Raw genomic sequence first — 20,303 nt, 5'->3', positions numbered from 1 at the left:
CATCAGTCCACATTTCCAAACCTGGCTGCCACAGCTTGCTTCCCACTTCTGAACGTGAGATCCTAACAAAAGTGGCAGTCTCACAAGTTCTGTATGTTAACAGCAACCATCCAGCTCCTTCTCTTCTCTCCAACTATTTTTGCTTGAATCCTGAACACAAGATTAAAAATCCCAATTTTATCATGCAGGTTTGAACTCGCAGCCCAAAGAGCAGATGGAAACAGGAGCTGAAGCCCGTGAGTCTGCTCTGCTGTATGGCACTTTTCCATCCAACTTTAATCAATGGTGTCTGAGAACTGAGGGCTCAACAAGAATTGCAGTCCAGCGCTGGTGACATTTGCCTATGCTCCATAATCATCCTCAGATTTTTATGGAGAATTTTCTCTCCAGTGATTTTTTCCCTTGTCATTTAGTGCCACTATTTCAGATTTCCCCTTGCCGACCTGCTGGAGTGTAATCAGTGCATCTATATAGAGTATGAGAATATATTTGGAAAGCTTATTTCCAAGGGCCATTGGTGATGACTAACATTTTTACACTGCACAAAAGAAGAGAAAATAAATTTAGGAGTAGCAAATAGAGCCACTGTGTTATTTCCTTCCCTGTAAATAAATAACTGTAGCACTTATATTCCAATTGAGGAGCTGGGTACCAAGCATCTTTGTGGGGAAGGCACTATTCAAACAGTCATAAACGTTCGCCCAAGACATTGACAATGAAGGCTTAAGACAGCACAAATTATAGGGAACATGAAAGAAGCCCTGCTTCCCTTGAAGACACCACCTGTTTAAGCACCTGGGAAAAATTATTCATAGCACTTCACCACTACACAGACAATAAAGATCCTATGGAAATGTCTTTGTTTAAAATCAACATTTATGGCTCAGATTTCACAGAAGTGTATGTAAATCCAAACTGACGCAACAAATGCAAAATGACGTCTTTAAAAACATGGGCCCTGCACGCCAGGCTTCAGAGCAAGCCAAACCATTTCAGCTTTAGTTTCTCCTATTTTAGCATCAGAGACCTGAGACCACAATTACCCTTTTTTTTTTTTTTTTTTCTTCTTCATTCTGGGTTGCTTCTTCTCAGTAAATATTTATATAAACTTTTTTTTTTTCCCTGTAAAAGAACTGCCCTCCTCAGCCAAATAACTATTAACCAGAAAATGGGAGCAAACTCCACTGGCATTCAGCTTCTCAGTTCCATGCCCTTGCTCAAGTCATAGGAGACCAGACCCTTTAAAAGCTAGCAAAGCCTCTACATTGGGGCCCTTCCATTCTGTGCAGGTGGATAACGCCTGTATGCAGCAGAGGAAGGGGGATGGGCGCAGAGCTCAACCACAGGTGAACCCAGGTCCCTACGCCCTGCTGCCTGTACCTAGCAAGCACATTTAAGACTTCATTTCCCCATGCTATGCCTATCTCCCTTATCTGCAGAAGGTGAGCTGAAGTATTGCACATCATGCTGGATCACAAGTACAATCTAAAAGCCTTATGATGCTTCCACAGAAGTTTAAAATATTAAGAAGTACTGCATAACTTGATTTTGAACTATAAATTTTACCATTACCTTACACTGCTTTGATTTGCTTCAGTCTTGTTTGAAGACATTCTGAAACCAATTAATGGACTTCCTCTAGATATCTCATATTGACTCTTACATTACTGGTGCTTTTTGTGAATAAATATTTCACCAAGGAGGAGAAAGCTTTCAGGTACGTTTGGTTAAGTCACCATGTGGCAGAGATGTCAAATTATCCATATGAGCTTGGAAGGTGTCTCACTGCATAGGGCTGCACAGTCCTTAGGTGTAAATGACTCACGTGTTACTGACTGCCAAGAAGGATGCAGTCATAGAATCATAGAAACATTAAGGTTGAAGAAGACCTCTGAGATCATCTAGTGCAACCATCCACTTACCACCAATAATGCCCACTAAACCATTACTCTAAGTATCACATTTCCTTCGTTCTTGAACACCTCCAAGGTTGGTGGCTCTACCACCTCCCTGGGCAGCCCATTCCAGTACCCAACCATTCTGGTTTTGAGCCAGATTTTTTTCCCTTACACATAAGGAACAACACTATGGGGTCAATTGTGAGTAAAGATTCCTTGTCTCCTTCCCAGCCATCACCCCAGTAACTCATCCTTTACCATATAGCACAGGATTGTACTAAGGTGGAGTTCACACTTTTCAAAACACTTATTTCAGTCACAAAGGAAATCTGATAACTTTGATTTGCTTTCTAATCTCAGGAAAATACCAGGAACTGTCCTCTCTCCCCATCCCCCACTTCCTTCAGAGAAACCCCAACAGTTTGCACAGAAATAGGAAATGACTGTTACCTTTAGGCTTGTGGGTTTTTAGGTTATAGGCTTCTTTGTTTTCTGTTTAAAAACTTGACACTTCCATTTCTTTCTGTTTGCCTCCATCTTCCAGTTCCCCTTTGAACTCCCTCTTTTCTTTCGGGTGTGCTTCTCACTCAGCGTGCTTCAGTTATCGTGAGAGAGATGCCAACAGCCAAGACCGTGAAAGAGTCTAAAGAAGGAGTACAGTCACATTTTGGTATTTTTATTACTGGAGAAATTCTCTACTGTGATCCCTCTTGAGCACTGCTTCCCCATAAGAAGGAAAGCTGGTGAGGGGCAAGGAGAACCCCTTGTCCTGGCCAGAGCAAAACTGCGGCCTCTGAGGGCAGGATGAGTGGGACTGTGGGGGGTTGGGGATCTGTCCATGCCAAACAGGAGACAGTATGGAGGTATGACAGAAGAAGCTGCGACGTTTTTGAATAATTTTTCATCATGTTTTTGCCCATGTAAAAATCAGTCCTTAGAATACAACCAAAGAAATCACGCAGCGGTTTAATATTCCTTACAGTGCCTGTGTGGGCGATTTTCATACTCCCTGGTTGGGGATGCAATTTGCCCCAACAACTGTTGTGGCTGCTTATTTTTCCAAGTGAATGAAAACACAGCTACAAGTAGAAGTTACGGCAACCACTGCCGCCTCATTTACCTCTGCAGTCAGGTTTCTACTGGTACGAGTGCTCAGTTACACACAGGAAATGCAATTGCAGGTGCAAAACTTGAAGCTCATGTTTACACCCACCAGCGGGAGGCTCACCTTCTTAAACGTATCTGTTTATGTGCAAAGCACTGGAGAAATTGCCATAATAATATCTTCAGCGCATACATGAATATTACAATGCTCCTTCTGCAGAGAGGAGAGTTAGTACAGCAGTAAAGCACATAACTCCAGGTCACAGCAGTGGAACAAAAAAGCCTGCTGGGAGTTCCTACCTCTTCCAGCTTAAGATCAAGTCTGCTTCTCCATTTAACTTGCTTTTCCAAATAATTAAAAACTTTCTGAAAACCCGCAAGAAGCATTAGTGAATATATTCCACACTTGTTTGTTCTAACAGTTGCCAGAAGGTCTTTCGGTCTCCTTGTCATTTTGCACTATACGACCTAAGTAACACTGATATTTATTGCTCATTTTCATTTAGCTCTTTGAAGACCAATCCACTTAATGATCAGAAACCTCACACAATTTAGCAGATAACATCACTGCAGAGACTTGTTGGGAAGCTTTAATAAGTAAAATGAATACTAAGAGGTGGGCTGGGGTGATTGTTGTGTTTTAATGCTAGATGATAAGAATCAGAGTCATACCTGCTCATTCTTGCTCGGCGATTACAAACATGGAGCATTTCAAGTGGACACAAATTTGGGGCGATGTTGTTCCAGTGACTACCTCCAACACCTGTAAGACAGGCATTATGGTAATGATGCCTGCCCTTGCTGTCACTCGTACTCATTCACATGGTTTCTCACGCAGCAGGCGAATCCTGTTACCTCTGACCTGCAGGTGGGAAATGCACCATGGCCCAGTCCCTGCATCCCTCCTGCAGTCTTTCCACTGCTGGGATCAGAATGCACAGGTAGGTTACAGGGGGCTGGCACAGGCCGGTGGGAGTGTGAATCACAGAATTGCATGGGTTGTAAAGGACCTTGAAGGTCATCTAGCCTCCATGCCCCTGCTGTAGGCAGAATGTAAAGTGCTTGCAGTGTCAGAGCGCATCCAGAGGAGGGCCAAAAAATGCTCCAAGGGATGGGACACCTCTCCAACAGGGACAGGCTGAGAGAGCTGGGGCTGTTCAGCATGGAGAACAGAAGGCTGTGGGGAGAACTGAGAGCAGTTCTTCAGTACTTAAAGGTGGCCGCCAGGAAGAAGGGGACAAACTCTTTAGCAGGGCCTGTGTGACAGCACAAGTGGAAATGGTTTCAAACTAAAAGAGAGGAGATTTAGACCGGTTATAAGGAAGAATTTTTTTACAATAAAATTGGTGAGGCACTGGCACAGGTTGCCCAGAGAGGTGGTAGATGCCCCATCCCTGCAGACATCCAAGGTCAAGTTGGATGGGCTCTGAGCAGCCTGATGGAGCTGTGGGTGTCCCTGATCACTGCAGAAAAGTCGGACTAGATGGCCTTTAACGGTCTCTTCCAGCTCAAGTGATTCTATGATTCTATACTGCCCAGATGCTAAATTTCTAGGTACGGAGAACTCCTACAGCATGAGATCCCCATCATGGCAATGGTGCCAGTGCCTCTCACTGCAGTATTCCAGATAACAGAGCAGATTAAGGGAGCGTCATGGGGTGTCAAAGGGAAAACAGAGTACTGCCAGTACACACAGGCAGAGAAACTCAGTGACTTGTTCAAGGTCACACAGGAAATCTGCAGGGGAACAAAGAGGAGAATCTGGTTCTTCCTAGTTCATGCCCCAACAGCTGGCTCCAGCTCAGTGACACATGGAAATGTGCCTTTAGTCCCACTGCAAAATGCTTCAAATTGCAAACTTCCTACTGTCCTCTGAGAGTGTTTTATTTGTGGAAACTTTTAAAAAAACAGTCATTCTGTAATGGCTATGGAAAGTTGTTTTCTTGTAAAATTGTAAATAAAGCAGTACTTATATTATTGTTATAATCTTTCTGGTCCTCAGTGACAGGGTGACCCCCATTGGTGTACGGAAATGGAGCAATTCATGAGTAATGGACCGTTTCCTGACATGCATATGCTGCAGCCCATCTTTTGTTCTCGGATCTTCAGGGACTATCTCTTATCATAGGTCTTTCCCCCCATGGAGAAATGCTTGGAGATTGCTTTAGGTAACACAGCAGTGGGTAATTGTCAAAGCCAACTTAAATTAAAGAATCTTTTCGGCAGTTCTGAGTATGCCCTTCGTGGACAACTGCAGGGGTAAATGATTTAACTCACTTTCAAAGAGCTTTAAGCTTAGAAATGTTTGGGTTTCAGACCTATCTCACAAATAGGGACCACCACCTTGTTATCATGAGCACCCGGAGCTCCCATTGGAAACCACGGGGCTCTGTTTTATGATCAGTGGTCTTTGTAGGAAATACCTCCTTGAGGACTGAATTCATGACCTAACAGAGAAGGCCAAAGCCTCGCTGTTGCCTCATGTTTCAGGGGATGTCCACCTTTCCTACACAAACAGATGGCACTGCAACAACAGGTCTCTGTGCATGAGGTTTTGTGGATGCACAGTTCACAGCAAGGATAAAACAGTAAAACCAGACCGAAAATTTTCATTACCCAGCGATGCAAGTCACAACAGCAGGGTTAAATCTGTTTCTATTTAGACAATATCTGGAACAGCGTTTTATTATACAGCCTGTAAAGCACTGCCTGTGCATGGGTGGAAAGTACATTGTCTCCTTAAATAAAGAACTGGGGCAGGATTGTTTGGCACTTTTTTTTTTTCTTCTTGTTTTTGCTTTAACCATAAACACAAAGTAACCATTTCTCCATAACATTGAACTCTTTGTGGCCTTCCTAGAAACAATAAAAGTACCCAAAAATAAACAACTACTTAGAATAAATATTAACTCGGAGACCTTTAAAATATGAAGAAAGCTGTCTCCTCAATATCGTCTCTTCCCTGATAAATGCAAAAGCCACCCCATGGGGTTCAATACCCAGGGATTTCAAGGCTTCAGGGTGTCTTATGATGCTCGCTCCCCGCAGGCTGAATGCCAGGCTTTGTGACTGGCTCTGTCTTAAAAGACAGAGTCCTAATCACTTTCAACTTCTCTAATTCTTCGCATTCCTTCCTAGCAAAATAACTGCCCGCCTCATAATGGTAGAAACATTTGGAGACTAAAAGAAACAAACATAAAATAATCAATTTTCAAGGTCCACTTGCAGACGGAGGGACTGTTTATGAAACATTTACTGTTCAGTTGCAGGAGAAAATCTTGTCTTAACAGAAAAAGGGGAAGCATGGAAATACTAGAGAGATTTTTTGTGAGGGGGTGGGTATGGGCATTAAAAATCTCCCGCTCCACAACTCAGATGATTGGCTTTTCCAGTAAGTAGATATTATCCACATGTTACCCAAGGAAATGTGCATTTTAAGCTTTGCAGAGTGAGGAGCAAGGGCTACTACCTCTCACACAAAGCAGAATGGGTTTGCTGATCCCCAGGCTGTTGGTTCAGCTTGTAAAACATCTCGAGCTTTAGCCTGGCCAGACCAAGCAGTGACCACAGCACGGCCCTGGCAGAAGAGCTCACCTCTCCTACCAAGTGTTTCCTTCGGGCAGGTTCTAGTTTCTGAAACAAAGCCTCCTGCTGGGTTCTTACTCATCATTTCTGCTGAGTTCCCATTAATAGAGAAGAAGAGATTGATCTTCCAAGCCAGGGTCCACTCCTGATTTCCCGCTTTTTACACCACACACACAAGAGTTCTTGGAGCAGTGGTACCCGTCACAAAGGACTGCCACAAGATGGAAATACTTCTGGTTAAAGTCTTATCACTTCAGCTGCACTGACCACACTTCTGATCACAGTCTGTCGTCACTCTCCAAGCTCTGCCTCCCACCCATCAGCTCAGAGGTTTGGTATTTTGATAGCCTTATCACCTCTTGGATCTGGATTTGATCTTTATCTTCTGTGGTAACATTTGAAGAATTAGAGAAGGAAAAAAAAAAAAAAAAAAAAAAAAGAGCTTTTATTGGCTTAATTTAGAAGTAAGACTTGCTTTTCAATTCCAGTTAAATAATTCATTTAAATCTTGCCAAAGATGCTGGAAAACTAATGTGTACAGATGAGAAGAAACCTTCCTAAAAATATGAATGGAAAACATCCAGTCTTTCCTGTTATGTTTATAGTTTTCCCTTACAGCATAGCATTAAAATTACAAGCTCTCATGTGGTATTATTTGGTTACATCCCCTAAAGACACAGGAAAGTAGTCCCAAAGGAACTCTACCCCAGTGAGAACTGAAGGCGCTGAGTACATCACTCAGGAACATCTCTTTTTTAATTGTTAGTGAGTGGGAATACTGGTTTCTTGCCTAGACCTCCCCAGACCTCTCTTCCCATATGTGTGAAGATGGAGCTAGATGGGGTAGCCCAGCTCACAGGTCTCTCTTACAAAGATCCATTTGTCTGGGTTTTGAGGTCTGTTACCTTTACCCACACTGAGTTCTGAGAGCAAAAGGTAACTGTGTCCAACTAATGATGAGGTGACAGGAGGTCCCAAATATAGGTAGCATATGCATGAGTGACAAAGACCAGAACTCACCTTCATGCGTGGAGATGTTCCTCTCTTACCATTTCCAACCCAACGAGCAAAAGTTTTCAAAAGCACTCAGCAGTGGCCTAATGCTGTTTCCCCTGGGGCTAATGCCAAAACCAGTGATGTTTGCTCAGCCTTCAAGGCTCTGGAAAGTCTGATCTGCTGATGGTGAACTGCTGAAGACCAACCTGCCTAGGGCATCTTCCCTATTTACGTTCAGCTCCCTGCTATCCCTCAGTTTTTAAGACCAAGGCTACACTGGTCTTACCCCACTTGTCTGTGGGCAACAATCAATTCTTGATGTGCAGCAAGAGTTCACGGTAAACGCATTAAATTTCTTAGATCTGTAAATAAGTGCAGAAGCCATATTAGACCCTGATATAATGCAACAGATAAGTTCAGTGATTAACTTTCAACATACAAACAATGCCACTGAAGTCATTTTAACAAAATTATGTATCTCCTTTCATTTTGTATGCTTAACGTTAAGCTCATAGTTAAGTGCCTGACTAATTAATTCTCTCTCTATGTACTTTAACTCAGACTTGTTTGGGGTCATTCAGTGCCATCTTACACAGATAAACAACAGTACGGCTTCCCTAAAACAATAGGCTGAAACCCGTTTGCATACACTGAGACTCTAATGGTGCCTCAGGATCTGTTTTCCCACGAAATATGACCTTCAAGTTCTTTCACTACATTTATGGACAGTTTATCACTCAAGAAGCTGAACCTGCCCTTCTCAAGATATCACAGTTTCTGGATTTCGTCTCAGTGCTGGCAGGATATGGGCTGCATTACCAAGCCCTCCATGCAGACGATTCCAAGTGCAGTCACATAGATTTCAATGGGTTGCACTATCTCAGTGGAGAGAATTTATTCAATCTACAACATTCTTCTAGTTAATTGTGCTGTAAAGTCACTTCATATACACAACTATTATAAGAACTGGTTTCTAACTAACACACTTTTCAAACCACCTCTAATAGGGAATTTACATAAGTACCAGCAAGAACTAGTTTATGGCTTTCATTTCTCAGGCAAGGGAGTAAGAATCTTACCTACAGCCAGAAACAAGTCCCCCACTCCTGATACGCTTGTGGATGGATGAACCAGGTCCTGTGTGCAGGGATAAGTCCCAGCCCCGTCACCTGGCTCAGTGTTATAGATGAACTGATGCAGATGAGCTGCAGACCCCTTCCCCTTGCTGAAGAGAAGAAATGCAATCCGTGCTGTGAGTCTCTTCTTGCTGCTGGAAACTATGTATAAAGGCACAAGCAATCCTTTGTAGCCGAAGAATCAGCTAAAAAAATCCAATAATTAGCCAAAGGAGCTAATTGCTGATATTTTGTTAAATAAAAAGAAAACAAAATGCTTTAATGATCTGTGTTGCACGCTGCTCTAAATGTATATTTTCAAATAAAGCACGTATCTCATTGAACACATCCGATTCTAGGCTTCCCAGATTCAATATAAATGATTAGACCTGTCTCTCTTTAGACAAATTATCAGTAAGGAAAGCCTTAGAAATATTTTCTTGTGAAATACAGTGCTATTTCTTTAAATAAAGGGCTCTGGCAGTTCTGTGAGGCAGTTAGCTTAGCGCCATTAATACAGAATACAGTCTATCAGCATTTAGTGAACTCTCCGTGACCCTGGCGGAAAGTAACTACTTTAGCTTACACTTATGAAAAATATTATTAAAAAATGCTTTTGAAATGTAAGCATCATTCATAGTCAGTGTTAAACCAGAGTTATGCTGCCGGCTCCATCAGGCATTTCACCAAAGATGGGGACCACTCGTCTTCTCCAGGGGATGCAGAGGGACTCTGGGAGCAGGAAAGCAGAGCTTCTCAAAGTATCTTGCTCCTCTTCTGCCACATGCACTCACAGGTTGCTTTTTTATTTGCTACATATTTCTTCTTTCAGCAGAAACCTCCCTCAAATGGCCTACATATTCAGTTTTGAAGTTCACCTGCTTTGCAACAGAGCAACAACTATGTGCTGTGCATGAGTATGTCCTGATGTGCCAAGACATGGCCTTCAAAGGTCACAGCTCCTCCCTTGCAGAAGGGCATCCTGGTCAGGAAGGATCTTAGGGAGGAAGTCCAGGGCCGTGTCTGCTCTTCCTGCCTTGCAGAGGAGGAAATTTTAATACTTCTCTGCCAACAAAAGGCAGTAAATGGCTTCCTTTGGTCACCCCACACACACACCCTCACTGTCCTCAGGATCACGCCTGCATGCCATGGCTATTCACCAAGTAGTACACAAGGTCACAGAATAAAACAAGCCCCTGGAGAAACCACCTGAGACAGGGACTTTTGGACATGGTGTAGCTATCTAGGCCCACATGCATAACACTGCAGGTGTCCAACTGTGATGCAGGCGCTTGGCCACTCGTTACCTGGAGCTCCACATAAAGCCGATGGGTCAGGCCCTCACAGGGAACAAATGCACTTCTCTGAAATATCTCTGGGAGCATCTACCTCTCAACTGGGCACCTATGTGCCTAATTTAGCCTCTTAATTCAGACATCTCCATTAAGCCAGACCTCAGTCCAAGCTTTAGCAGTTGCAAACTGAAATCAGGAAGCTCTTGCAATCTCCTTATTTGTGTAACATTCAGGAAAGACATCTGGTGACAAGAGCTGAGCCCTCAGCCTGCAGCATCAGTGCTTCTGTGGATAAGCACACAGGGACCGCCTGTCTGAGCCCTCTGTGTCAGAAATACGGGGTTTCTGCATTTGGAAGAGGGCCACCATTGGAAGCTGAACCTGGCCAGACCAGTTAGTAACATTCTCACGATAAACAGAGCTGTTCATTGCTTGGGCCACTGGCTGATTATAATAGCTATGAAATTACCCAATTTAGTTCACCACGCCAATAAAATTTATACAAAAATACCACCAGAATCTTGGCTAACATATGGATAACTGTATGAAAGTTACCCAAGCCAATGTGACAACCATTTAAGAGGACTAACCTCTGTCATACGGTTTTCATTTTATGTGTATGCTATACAAACACAACCACCACAAATATGCGTTACAGGCTGCCTGGGACTCACTAGCGAGGTGAATTAGCGCTGCAGTCTGACCTGTTGAAAAGCTTAACCTTTAACCTCCTGGGCAATGGCGGTTGCAATTTGCAAGCCATTCCTGTGTTGAGTGGCTGAAAACATACTTATTTACTTGTGTAAAGCTATAAATGAAATGGGTTGGGTGAGCTCAGCTTACTTCCCAGTTCACAGATCACGTCGCAAAACGCTACCACATGTTCAGCAAGTAATTCAGCATGAGGACTGAACGCTACCGCACTGTGACCCAAATTCACTCTTCAGAGAGAGAAGAGTTCTTTCTCATGTGGAGTGAACAGGAGAGAATTCTGAGTGACTTCCTTTTTAAGTAACTTCCCACTATGCTTCCAAGAAAAAAGAAATTTGAAGAGGTTGTTTGAAAATAAATCATTTTCAATAAATTCTCTCCATATCCATGCTGATACGCTTCTCATTAGAAGTGTATGTTTCTTCTTGCTGCCCGCTGGTGGGTCTCAGCTGTGACCTGGCTGCATTACCCACATAAGGTGAAGCATTCAGACATTTCTCCATTTTGTCTGCAAAGGCTGCCAGTGGTGCTGCTTAAGATGAACTGCAGAGAGGTAGCTGGGAGGTGGATGGAAATACCATTTTACACTCTCAGGTTTTGCAAGGTTTATCACTTATCAGTTTTTTGAAAGATGCATCATTTCAGGATGTGAAGCTCTCCCTGCTGGAACTGCTCTTGTCTATCAAATGAAGCCAAATCAGGAGATAACCCAGGTTTAGCAAACTGGATGTTTTGTAATGTAGATAGCAGGATAATAACTATTTCTAGATCAAAGTCGGTGACTAGGCGTTGCTCTTGGCTTGTTGGCTTTTCTGTCTGACTGCATAACCACAGGTAAGCTTGAGTTGCAAAATTGAGATCAGAATGCAAACTCCATAATTTGAGAACTATTTAGTTGCAGAGACCTGGTATGGTTCATGGAGAAGTGAGACAGGAATAAGGATGCTCAGAACCAGGGCTGTGCACAAACTACAGCCAGCCTGATCATGTGCTGCAGTCCTGGCCCACCTTCAGCCCCAATGCAGGTAAATTGCACCACACAGTTTTCTGAACAGATTAAAGCCACTGTTTCTTTCTGTCCGTATTTACACTTATGTGTTGAAACAGATCAAAAACATTAACCTTTCGTACCTACCATAACATTCTTCCATTAAAGCAGGTATTTCTGATCTTTGTTGTCTGATATTTCAGTTCTTGTTTGAATACTTCTCTCCTTTCAGGCCCTTCAATAAAAGAAAGAGTGCCTCTGTGAAGACATAGACAAAAAGGTTTATTTCTCTCTTGCTTCAAAAGATGTATGTTATCCAGAAGAAGCTCAAAAGCCCTGGATGAGCCAGGAAGGTTTAGGGAGGGATGCGAGGGAAAAGCACACTATATATATTGCTGCTTTTCCCTGCTTTCATATACATACCATAGGCAGCTGTAGCCCTACAAATTTTAGGTTAAAATATGACACCAGCCCTGGGATATATCAAGGAATATGGAAAGATGACACAATAAACAATAGGGATAGAAAAGGACAGAGCAGAATACGGGTGTACAGACTTCACTTACTTCAGCTGTAGGCACAAAGGAGTCCACAGCTGATGCTGGTGCTGAGATTTCTCTTGGTAATGGCAATGAAAAATAACAGCAATAAAAATAACATCATCATTCCAGGACGTATGACAACCTACTTTCCAGATATTGGTGAAAACTGCAGGACTTGTTTTTTAAAGAAGAAATTTGAATGAAAAATTTCTGGTCTAAAACTGCATTTTGAAGAAAAAGTCATCTTGGATGGGATCCATGCCACGCTCTTCCACTATACTTAAAAGCTGGTTTCAGAGGTGAATATCAGCATGTGAAACAGCATTACTATTAATGCTAAGGTCATATTTGTTGATTACAAAGAAAGCAGCAGATTTCCTTTGAAGAGAGGAACCAGTATTCCCCATTGGCTGGGAGCTTGCTGCGATAGCTCTGCAGTCAGAGGCTGGCAATAATTACACCTTGGGTTTTGCGGTCATTTTGGATTGGTGTGAACATGATAAATGACATGTTTTAATTTGAACTATTGCTCAGCAGGCCTGTTCAGGTAGGCAATAATTCACTCAAGCAGGCAATAAACCTGAACAGGCAATAGCCCACACTTTGAAGTATGCCAGCAAACTCTTTAGCAACAAAATAAATATGTACATGAACTTCCGCCATAAATTGTCTTTAGTGAGGCAGACCTAGTAAGAGTTTCAGAGCTGGCTTTTCAGGTACTCATGAGGAGCAGAATGAGTCAGTGGGCAGATCCTACTACTGCATTAATTCTTTGAAGCTGGACTAACGAACTGGTCCCATCTTAGGAGGAGTCTTCTGTTCAGCGGAGGCAGAGTGACTAAGCCGGCAGGGCAGTTTTTTCCTTTTACTAATATCAGTAAATTGCCTCCTGTGAAACAACTTATAAGTGGTTCTGCTCCTTTGCAGCCTACCAAACTGCAAAAAGGCAGCAGCAATGTGCAGAGAAGGCTTGCTACAGCTCTGAAGAGATACTAGAGGGTCCAAGCAGATCCAACACTCAGTGCTCAGGACACCTGCTGGCAAAGACATGTTTGCACAACACTCTTCTTTACAATTCTGATTTAACTGTTTTCAAATCAGGCCGCATGGCAGACATTACATCACTACTATACTGCAAATGCAACGTTTTCAATCTTTAGGCAAACACGTGCATTGTTGTAGTTGCTTAAACTAAGAGTTTCTTGAAAACGTCTCCAGACTTGCTGGTAATATGTTTCTGTCTCTGTGGGACGCAGTTGTAAAGGAAAGCAAAAGTGACTTGATTTCTTCTGGCTGCCACAAGCTCCTATTTTCTTCCACAAGGACCTAGATTGCTGTCACTGATTACCCTAACAGGCCCAAGGTTGGTCTACGTGAAGCTTTTCCACCTTCTGTTTATATGAACAAGGGAAAGAATTTAAAGTCAGAAGAAAAAACAGCAACAGATTAAATGGAAAGAGACAGTCTGTCATCAGCAGGAGATGGCTGTGAGTCCCCACTGTTCTGCTGCCCAGCTGTGCTCTTGTTCCAGATACCTCTTGGTGAGATATTTTGAGATACTTCAACATCTGAGGCTGTCTCTGGTGCAGGATCCCTCACCTGTTTGCAGACATTCTCTGTCAAATCATCCTGGATGGCAGAGCAGTACGTGCCACCATCCTATGGCTGTTGGGAGGAACCTCTTTATGGTGATTCACCATGCTGGGCACAATGTTCTTTGCCTCCCCAGTGGTGACCATTTGCCTTTAGAAAGAAAAAGAAAATGAATTTCCATGCTGGGCTTTGAATCCAGATTTACATTCTTTCCCTGCGTGAAGTTGCCCAGCTCTGTCACTCTATTTTGATCCATCGCAGGAGTAAGATCCAACAGCTTCCTTCCAATGGGAACCTGGACCTGAAAGCCTTCCTTCTCCCTTCCCACACCATCTGGGAGCTAGGATTTTCCATCTTTTGTTAAAATAGTTACTTACAAAAGGAGGAAAGGGTTGAGGGCAGTTCACTGCGTTTATTTCACTTGGTATGTGTTTGCCTTTGCTTTAACACAGGCTTGTTTTCATGCCAAATGACAGTTCTATTTGTTCCCCCACCCCCTTTTTTTGTGTAGCTTATGTAGAACATCTGGTTTTAAAAGTGTCGCAATTTCTAAACATATTCTAACGCTCTTGGGATCAGAATATCAACAACTGTCTATTGCGGTAAACCGCATGTCTGGAAAACATTCCTGCAAACTGAGTTCTTAAATAAACATAAAGCATCTATAACACATAATGCAAAGCAACATTCACTCATAAACTCAATATTTAGACCAGATGAGGTGCAAAATATGGTTTCTCTGGACTGAGCCACCATAATTTACAGTAACATTGATGGACTTTCCGTTGTATACAAGAGAGGGCAGAGGTGTGGCATGCAGATTGCAGCCTTCCTTTAAGAGCACATTCTGCGTTTAAGTCCCATCCTTAGGGGTTTGCTTCAGTTAGAGAATGAAGACCAGGGCTACATCCTCCCAAAAAGTTTCTATGGTTATTAGAAAGTAGGAATCTAAAAAGGAACGGCAAAGGACTGACACATTAGAAATGCCTGTATCTGATAAGCCTGCTGATCTTGTGTAACATCTGCATCTATGCTAATTATCTGCATGCATGGGTCTGAAATCCAGAGGCAATTCAGAGATAGCTTGAAGATTAAATAAACTGAATAAGATGGTGAAAGGAAAATTGCAGTAAATTGGTCTGAGTGGGAAGCTTTTGTTATTTTCAATCATTATTATTATTTATAGGGTGTGGAAAGTGGAACCATAAGCAACTTTATAGAGATATGCAGTCATACTTTAAAAAAAATGGTTTCACTTTGAAACTCCTCTCCACACTGGTTTCAGAAGCTCTACTTGTAATGAGGAATAGTACCAAAGCGAATAATCACTTCAAGCCACTTTTTCGTCTATTGGTGGCTGATGAAGTTTGTTGCCTAGAAATGGAAATGCTGAAAACTCATTAAACAATTGCTACATGCTATAAATATCTTTTGATTATTCTTACAGATTGCTATTTCTTATAAATATTACCTTCCTTTCCCTAAAAAAAAAAATAATCCAAATGCCTTTCTCCAATTAACCCTTTAAGAATTTCCACTCTAAAGTTCATGTAAATATTTCTTATAAGGAAAAAAGATGAACACGTACACTCAGGCTGAGATAATTACATCTGAAGGCTACTGAATCCAGCTCTTTTGGCATCTCAGAGTTAAGGTTTATCAAGAAAAATTTGAAAAATTAAGACAGGCCTTATCATTTCATTCCCTAATATTAAAAAGGGCTGGATCTTTTTTTTTTTTTTTGATGATTAACATCTGTAGTTATGTAAGGTAAGATAAGGGTATTAGAACATCTTGCTTCCCTGTATAAAGAAGATCATCTGAACAGTATGGAAATGAGGGCCTCCACCCTAATACCCCATTATGCAACTGAATAGATGTTTTGGCCCCAATCCTGCACATATTAGGATGAAAATACCCCCCCAGCATGTAGTGATACATACCATACGCTGGACCTACATGATTGTTGGGGGACAGATTACAATCGCTTTGAAGACTGAAGACTGCTCTGAGATTGGTGAAATTTTAGGCATCAGAAGGATAAATGCTCAATATTTCTCACCTCTTCCATAACAAACTCAAAATTTTCACTGCTGGTGTGGGTTATTGGACTGACCCAGGGTAACTGGAACTGATTCTCCATAGATGCTCAAGCAAATGGTTTCTAGAAAGCAGGCCCGCTTTTAGTTTACTGAAAGCAAGCAAACTTTTAACAAATCAACCAGAGTGAAAGGGACTGAGCATTCAGCCGAACATATTTCAAGCTTGAAACAACTGGGCTCTAATGCAAAGCAGATTTGTGCCAACCTGAAGGGACTTGGCCATCATGGCACTCCCTTGGGATTTGCACTGTGACAACCCAACGGCTCGGCGCCTTGCTTCTGTGAGTGACTCTACACGACATGCACTGCCCGCAATTGCTATTAGTAGGCTGGTGTCACCCCTACAAAACAACTGCTTTTTGCCAAGTCTAATCACTATACCATACACTTGAGCTTCTTGAATGAGGGGTTCTCATTCAAGCATGTAGTTTATTCAAAAACACATGCTGCATTCATTATAGCTGAATATTAACAAACACCTTGAATTCTTGGACCACTACTGGTATCAGGTCTCTTGGCTGCAGCTAGGACAGAATGCCTTATGGGAAGTTTGATGCCCAGCCAGGGCTCAGATTACAAAGCATACATAGCTTTTTTTCAGTATATTGAAGAATCCACTGAATGTTACGTATCATCAAAGTACTTCCTAAACACATGTGGTTCTCCAAAATGTTTATGTTGGGATTGCAATGACTCTGGAAAAATCCAGCATTCCTTTTCCAGAAGCTACAAAACAGCAATTACTCTACTGAGGGCTGTTTTAAAGACATAACTGTTCCATAATACGTGTGTGTGTGTATCATTTTGGGAGGGAGAAGAGAATCTTGACAGTTTTGATAAAAGCTCGAAAGAAAATATAAAAAATAAGCTCAACATAAAGCACAGTTTAGAGCTTAGGCTATATCTCATCCTCCTGTTCACTCTAAGTTTGAGGCAATCACTGGTGTATTGCTACACAATCATAACTACTAGCATTTTCCAGGAATCTGATCTATCTGTAGGTTTGTACGACCTCTGTTGCCTGAAGACTTGACAACTTTGCAAATTCTTGTGTCTCTTCACACAGCTTTCCTGTGTAGCACAAGAAAAGTTTTTTTGTACTTTCAAGGCTGTCAAATATCACAAAAGTAAATAAAGGCAGAGAGGAAGCCTGTGGTTGGTAAGAGTGGAAAGCGGATCACTTGAACACTGGTTCCACGCCTTACCTCTGAGATCGCCCTTGCTCTGCACACACAGTGAACCCCCATCTTACCGAGACATTACATTAACATATTTCTCAAAGCTGCATCCAATATAAAATCACATTTCTCCAAGTACCCTGTTTCTTCAAAGTATGTCTTTGGCATCTTCTAGTGAGTAAGCTAGAAATAAATGTTTCTGTTATTATTCCTAAAGGTGTAATATTATTTACTTTGAAGGATCATGAACACAGACTTCTTCCACAGCCTGGAGCCAGCATCCTCCCCAGTTCCTGTTCCACTCTATTGCAATCTATTTCCCTGACATCAAGGATTACCTTGTGGCCTCTGCAAAGCTATCGCCTGGCCCACTGTAGAGCCTCGGTGCAGCTGTAACCTGCTGAGCAAATGGAGAGCACTTAGGTGTGACACTGCTCACAGACAGCACCTGTGCATGGCCCAAATGTTTGCCCACACGTTAGTTCTGCAGTGGGAAGTCTCTCACCCAACTGCTCTTGTGGAGATTGTCCCGCTATGCTCTGCCCTTGAGAGGCTCCATCTGGAGTACTGCGTCCAGGCCTGGGGCCCCCAGTACAGGAAGGTTGCAAAGCTGTTGGAGTGGTTCCAGAGGAGGGTCATGAGGATGACCAGAGGGCTGGAGCTGAGCTTGTTCAGCCTAGAGAAGATAAGGCTTCAGGGAGACCTCATTGCAACCTTCCAGTACTTAAGGGAGCATATAAACAGGAGGTGGACAGGCTTTTTAAATAGCTTGACGGTAACAGGACAAGGGAAAATGGCTTTAAACTAAAGGAAGGGAGATTCAGGTTCAACATTAAGAAGAAATTCTTTACTCAGAGGGCGGTGAGGCCGTGGCACTTTGCCACTCTACCCTGAGCAGCTTCATCTGGTGGGTGGCAACCAGCCCATAGGGGTTAGAATAGGTAATCTTTAAGGTCTCTTCCAATCTGAACCATTCTATGATTCACCCAAATCCCTGGTGTGAACTCAGCCTGCATTTAAAGGAAGCCAGGTCCCCAGCCATGACACACAACAGCAGGCTGGTATCAGCCCAGCCCTGGTATTGAACTGAAATATGCCTAGAAATAAGCGAGCAAGGGGATTGCCTCTAAAAAACACAGCTCGTGGATTTTGCATAGGATTAGGCAAAAACTTCCTTCTGTTTTTCTAAATATTGACAAAAGGAAACAGGAAGATAGGTCTGTCCATAAAGAAGAGGTCTATTAATTCTGCTCTATTCAAGTGATAGTTTTATCTCTGTATTAAAACAAAAAGGGTAATGCTAGATATTACCTTTTTTTTATCTTGATAGTTCTAAATCTCATAAAATATTAGTATCTGTATCAGCTATAAAAATTAACAGCTCCAGATCCTTCAGTGTTGTGCTCCTCAATTTCATTTTATCACCAGTTTTTCAGTTGTCTGTGCATGTATGTGTGTGTGTGTGCACATGCACACATGTCCCTCCCTTTGCAAGCTGCTTGGCTGGTGATGAATAGGCTTATAATTGCTCAGCAAGGCTGTGCAGGAGGGCTTGCGAGTGGCACTCCTGATTCCTTTACATCAGAGGTCACTATTGTACAGTAAGATCCTGATAGGAGATAGTGATAACATGATGAAAAAAAAAAAAAAAAAAAGAAAGAAGAAAGAAGAAAGAAAACTGGCTTTATGGCACGGATTGTTCCACAGTTAAATAATTTTTTAGGCTTAAAACTGAAAAATTCTGTCTGGCATCTCAGTCCAAAACTGCCCTTTAAAAATGCTTGGGAGCCAATGTAACACCAAACTCACTATGCTGTTTGTATGCACTTACTCAATCTAACCTTTATTAACAATTAATCTATCAAATTTCAATGCCTATAAAATCCCCTGAAGAATAAGCCCTGCTGGAAGCCTGCAGAAAACAAAATCTGCAATTACTGGCATTATTTTTTGATGCAGAATCAAACAGAGTTTTACAGACCGGAGCATCAATTTGCATTTTCTACTGTCTAAAGGCACTGGAGTCCCTCGTTAAAGCACATACACAGTGTAAATGCATACGAACTACAGGAGGCAGCCAGTACATATGGAACAGATAAAGGCCACATAACTTATTGAACCTTGTGGCCTGCTGATGTAACAAAATAAGCTTTGCAATGAGCAGTAAGATCTTAACATCAGCTCACTCTTTTGCTGGAGTGTAATAGATGATAGCCCTCCTAGGGCCAGATTTGGATCCCCATGTTTATCAGGAGTCTTACTTCAGGCTCTGGCCCTCAGTACACTGAATGAGGGATTTAGAAACGTTCATTTGTAATATTTTCTCTGCTCTGAGCAAAGTGCAGAAAGAGGCAGCTGGAATGTTCCGTGTTCCAGCAGCTGAGGGGAAGGAGACCCTGAGAGCAGCCTACGAAATCTTTACAGTATGGATGAGTCCTCTTCCAAGCAGCTCTTTGTCAGTGTAGCAGCAATTTGGCCTGAATTGGCTAATCACTTAAATCAACCCTTTGCTGAAATTTTAAACCCAGGAGGGTTAAACTTTACCAGCCAGAAAAAGCAGTGTGTGCCACCACCTTTTCCTGCTAGCAAGGAGTCCGTTGTTCTTGAATGATGCCCAATTTCTGTCTCTTTCTGGTCCACTTCTGTAGGTTTCATGACAGTTTTTTGGTTTTTTTTTTAACAGCCTTCCCTGGATTCAAAGTCTAATCTCACTAGGACTGTTAGTCATGAAATCAGCCCATGAGAGTTTGGTGTAAGGATACAGGAGAAAGTTCTTGCACACCTGAAATCTGGTACTAATGGAAACACCCTAAATGCTGATCTAGACCACAATATGGCAGAGCTTGGAGGGAAAATCTAAGGAATCTCAAGAAGCCAAAGAGCTGATCCTATTTGTATGAGGACTGTCACCTGTGCAGGTGAAGAGAATTCAGCCTCCAAGGGCAAACTCACCACCCTTGTGCCTTAAAGAAATGCTCCTGATTATAAACTGTGGCTGTGGAAGTTTGCTGGTAGCAGATCTATTAAAACAAAGAGACTTTATTGCTTGAGGAAATATGTTTTGAATGGAAAGTACCGGTCTGAAAGGAATGGGTGGCTATTTACCATGCTGCATTTCCAGCAGCAATCTCCACATGCTTTTCTTTCCTTGTTTATTTTCACTCTTCTCTTGGCAAGTAACTCACAGCTTCAAACC

General features: G+C 42.3%; 2 long non-coding RNA genes across 4 annotated transcripts in view; both read right to left on the bottom strand.

Moving 5' to 3' along the window:
• The window catches only part of LOC122183327, a 77,479-nt gene extending 70,671 nt beyond the window's left edge, over positions 1-6,808 (bottom strand). For all 3 annotated transcript variants that reach the window (XR_006180228.1, XR_006180229.1, XR_006180230.1), the window contains exons 1-3: positions 6,597-6,808; positions 3,675-3,765; positions 2,349-2,541 (exon numbers count right to left, since the gene is read on the bottom strand). This is a non-coding gene — a long non-coding RNA (uncharacterized LOC122183327). The remainder of the gene's footprint in view (positions 1-2,348; positions 2,542-3,674; positions 3,766-6,596) is intronic.
• A 1,860-nt stretch (positions 6,809-8,668) lies between these two features.
• The window catches only part of LOC122183328, a 165,780-nt gene continuing 154,145 nt past the window's right edge, over positions 8,669-20,303 (bottom strand). Inside the window, exons 4-6 of the long non-coding RNA XR_006180231.1 lie at positions 13,834-13,977; positions 11,840-11,927; positions 8,669-8,904 (exon numbers count right to left, since the gene is read on the bottom strand). This is a non-coding gene — a long non-coding RNA (uncharacterized LOC122183328). The remainder of the gene's footprint in view (positions 8,905-11,839; positions 11,928-13,833; positions 13,978-20,303) is intronic.

The sequence above is a fragment of the Lagopus leucura genome, unplaced genomic scaffold (assembly GCF_019238085.1).
Source record: "Lagopus leucura isolate 7727_CA_CO unplaced genomic scaffold, USGS_WTPT01 Super-Scaffold_100017, whole genome shotgun sequence".
NCBI classification, from domain to species: domain Eukaryota; kingdom Metazoa; phylum Chordata; class Aves; order Galliformes; family Phasianidae; genus Lagopus; species Lagopus leucura.
The sequence above is the reverse complement of the archived record's forward strand: the minus strand, read 5'-3'. Positions and strand labels throughout refer to the sequence as shown.